This window comes from Arachis hypogaea, chromosome 1 (assembly GCF_003086295.3).
Source record: "Arachis hypogaea cultivar Tifrunner chromosome 1, arahy.Tifrunner.gnm2.J5K5, whole genome shotgun sequence".
Lineage (NCBI taxonomy): Eukaryota > Viridiplantae > Streptophyta > Magnoliopsida > Fabales > Fabaceae > Arachis > Arachis hypogaea.
Genome location: NC_092036.1, coordinates 66,732,649 through 66,737,286, shown reverse-complemented (window position 1 = coordinate 66,737,286; position 4,638 = coordinate 66,732,649).

Sequence of the window (4,638 nt, the reverse complement as noted above, 5' to 3'; positions counted from 1 at the left end):
AAATGAATTTCCAACACACATATCCAACCGGCAAGTGTACCGGGTCGCATCAAGTAGTAATAACTCACTTAGAGTGAGGTCGATCCCACAGGGATTGATGGATCAAGCAATTTAGTGGGTGATTAGTTTAGTCAAGCTAACATTGAAGTGAATTTGGATGAAGTGTAGCCAACAGAAAGTAAATGCAGGAATTAAAAGTGCAGAATAAAATTGCAGAAACTTAAAACAAGAAAGTAAAATAGCTGAAACTTAAATTGCAAGAAATATAAATTGATCAAATGTAAAGGGGGCTGGGGTGCTAGAATTAAATGAAAGCAGTAGATCCAAGCTTAGAACAATTGCAAGGAAATTAAATTGCAGGAAAAGTAAATTCAAGGTCACAGTAGATTAAATGTAAATTGCAGAAGAACACAAGTGCAGGAAATTAAATTGGGAGCAATGAGATGCAACAAAGAGACATAGATCATTTTTCAAGTCTCAAAGTGAAACTAACAATTTCAATGAAACAGTAAAAACAGAAGGAAAGCCAAGAGCTCAATTGCTCACTTGACCAAACAGAAACAAAATTCAACTCAATTGTGAAACTCAGAAAAAAATTCAAGATCTCAGGGAATCAATGAGACTAGAGAACAAGTCTAGATCTAAGCCCTTCCTTGATCAATTCAGAGAACAATTTGCAGAAGAAAGAAGAAAAATGAATTGCAGAATTAAAGAGAAGATGAAGCAGTATGTGAATTTCAATTATGCAGAAAAGTAAACAAGAGATCTAAGGTGAGATTGAAACAGAATTTCTTCAATTCTCTACCCAAGATTTAAAGCGAAAGGAAAACTTAAAGGAGAGAGCTCTCAAATCCTAATATTCCCTAGTGGGTCTCGCCTCCCCTTCGAGTTAATTGATGCCTTATATAGGCTTTACAAAATAAAAATTGAAAATGAAATTAAAACAAATTACAATAAATAAAATCCTAATCTAATTGATCCATGTGCCTTTGAGTGATGATGTGGGCTTTGCTTGCTTTGGATTTGAGGAGAAATGGGTTTGGTTGGCCTTGATTCAATTTGGAGAGGAATTGAATTAAATGAATTTTGGTTGAATTTTGGCCCATGATGCTCCCAGGAGGCTGCCCTGCCCTTGTGGAGGGCAGAGCAGGAAATTGTGGCGTGCGGCTTGGTGTGTGAGGATGCTGCCCTGCCCTCACGGAGGGCAGGGCAGAAAAAAATGGTGCGCCAGAAATTGTGCTGTGGTGTGCGCTGGTGCTGCCAGAATGTGCCTTGGTGCGCGCTGGTGCTGCCAGGATCGTGCCTTGGTGCGCCAAACTCATGCCACACAAAATGCTGCCCTGCCCTCGCGGAGGGCAGGGCAGTGTTTTCACTTTGATGTCCCAAGTTCGAACCATGCCGAAACACACGCTACTTAATTTCCTTGGCTTTCTTTTTGCTTATTTTTGGCCCTTAAAGATGCCTTCGTTCCTGCCTCAATTGTACGCCAAATATGGATTGCTATATATCGTTGGAAAGCTCTGAATGTCAGCTTTCCAACGCAACTGGAAGCAGATCAATTGGACGTCTGTAGCTCAAGTTATAGCCCTTTGAAGGAGGCATGGTCATGCTGTGAGCGCCCAGATTTTACCTTAGCGAAATTCTTGCTTCCAACCTCAATGTGCATCACGATTCTGCCCTGCCCTTGGCAAGAGCAGGGCAGTGTGCGTGCTGGCTGCTTCCTTCCTTGATTTGGTCATGGGCCACGCTTTTAAAAGCGTGGCCTAAGGCTCCAAAGTGTACCCCAACTTCAAAGTGTACCCCAAAGCTCTTTTTTTCTCCTTTTTTTGTGCTTCTTTGCTTATTTTTCTTCTTATTTTCTACAAGATTTATAAAATTAAAATATCAAGAAAATATATCATTTAAGTACAAAAGCATTCAATATTAAGCACAATTCATCAATTTCTTGTATGAAAAAGCATAGAAAAATAGGTATATGATGACATGTCATCACAACACCAAACTTAAACCTTGCTTGTCCCAAGCAAGAAAAGAATCATGCAATAAAGATTGACAATCCAAGGTAAGAAGAATAGCAACTCAATGTTCATGGTAAGCTAGTTTTCTAAGTATGCTACAATCACAAAAGAAATAAATGATTGATGCTTCTATCTAGCTCATTTTATGAAAACTTTTCCTTATAATTTTTCCTTGAAACAAGCATTTGATTTTTTCTTCTTCTTTTTTTTTTATTATTAGCTTCTCCTTTTGGGTGCTTTGCCCCATGAGTTAATAACAAAGCTACGACTTCTAAATGCTTTGTTTTCAAGTATTACCACTTGATACATAAACACCACAAGCATTTAATTAGAGGACTTCATTAAGCTCATTTTTCTTTTCTTTTCTTGACTCTCTAATCATTGATGCTCAGAGCCTTGAGCTTTGAGGGAGTGCTTTTGCACTTGAGCCTAGCCTTGACTTCTAAGTGTTTTGTTTTCAAGCATTTGGCTTGATACATAAACACCACAAGCACTTAGCAAATAAATTGCCATTGGTACTCAGAGCCTTTAGCTTTCTCATTCTTTCCCTTTTTCTTTTCTTGCTTTAATTGTATTTGCTTCTTCAAGGTTTTCATGATTTCAAAAGATTTCATAAAATGTACTAGATGAAAAACTTCAATTAAATAAAATCCAATGCAATTGAGCAACAATTAATCATACTAGCTATCCAATACTTGTATGCACATGCCAAATTCTTCTTTAATTCCTTGTTTGTTTATGATCATGATGCTTTACTGCTTTTGAACTCACAAAACTCAAGTTGGTAGTCATAATGGTACAGCACCATATTGTAAATCAAATTCAAGCTATGCTTAGTCATACCACACATGCATATAGAAAATATAAAGACAATCATGCAATTTAAAGTGCTGGAAATAAATGAGAGGAAAAGGAACTTTACAACCTTGCAATTCATCTTCTCTATTGTTGTCGTTTTCCTCCCATTCTTCTCCTTCCCATACCAACTCAGAATGCTTGCTCATCCTCAAGCAACAATTAGAACAATGGCTATGGGGCTAAGATGGATCATGAATGTCTTACACAATGATATGTTAGTAACACATGTGTTTCAAGCAAGCAAAATTAAAGATAACAATCAAGGCATGGAGACAGCGACATTTTGATTGCAAGCATAAAAAGGTGTGCACAATACATTGCATAAAAGATAAGTGGCACACCAAACTTAGTGTGACACTTTCACTTGAAATTAATGCAAGTATCTAGTAAGCATTGGAACAAAATTTTTTTGCATAGCAACACCAAACTTAGAATGCAACCAAATGTCAATTTATTTGAACTAAAACTAAACAAGAGAAACTGTTATTTGTTAAATACAATCACCAAATGAATAGTCTATCATGAATAAGGATGTCTTGGTGATGTATTTACAAAAACAGTTAATAAAAGAAAAAAAATAACTAAAACAAAGAGAATGCAAACGAAATGTCAAAAATAAAAGAAAAATAACAATGCAAAGGCAATATGATTATGCAAACAAGTGATGTTGCTAGATGAGTTGCATAGAAAAATAAGTGGCACACCAAACTTAGAATCTTAGTGTGACACTTTCATGTAGAATTGATGCAATCATCCAAAAAGATTGAAAACAATTTTGTTGCAAGGCAACACCGAACTTAGAATGTAACCATATGCCCATTTATTGAATTTAATCAAAGTAAAGAACGAAAACAAAGCAAAGAAGAAATTATACCTACGGTTGGGTTACCTCCCAACAAGTGCTCTTTTAGTGTCATTAGCTTGACATGTTGTTCTTCACTTTCTTCCTCTTCTTCCAGTTTGTTAAGAGGAATGACTTCAAGGGATGAGAAGTTTCAGCTATTGTCCCCTTTCTTGGTTTCGTCTCAGCAAGCTTTCTTTTGAAATTGGCTTGGTTGAGCTTGCTTGCTTGATCAGGGGGAGGATTGTTTGCAGTTGACCTTCTCATGAATGTTGTCCTTGATATCTTGGTCACAATCCTCTTCTTGGTGTTTTTGTTAATTGCCTTCACTTCTTTGGATTCAAGTTTTGGTTGCTGTGTGATTGTTGGAGTGATTTCTTTATCAAGAGCCTCTTGCATTTGTGGTTCCATGAGCTTTTCCTTCATGTACTTCTCTACTTCAGTTGAGTGTGACTTCTCTTGAATGTCTTCCTCCCTTTCTTCTTCATGATTTTCCATTAATGCCTCTGGGAGGAATCTTTGTGTTTCATTGTCACCTCAAGTGGCTCTTGTGAATGTAGAATCCTTGGCTCATGTCCAAATACTTCCACCACCTCTTCCTTTTTCACTGAAATTTCACTTGACACAGAGGCTTCCTCATCTTGCTTTTCCACTTCCTCACCACAAATTGGTCTTCATCCTCTCTGTTTGATGGTTCTAAGTTCCTCCTTGTTTGCTCTAAGGGCTCATTCATCTTCTTGAGGATGATTTCTTTCCAGGATTGGAGTTGTGTGTATCTTTCCACGAGTTTTCTATGTATTTCAATGGCTTGAAGGTAATCCTCATCTGGTGGTTCAAGAGATGAAAGTTGAGAGTAATTTTGGTGACGTGGATATGTTGTGGTGAAGTTGTGTTGAGGGGTGTGGAATGAGTTGTGTGATT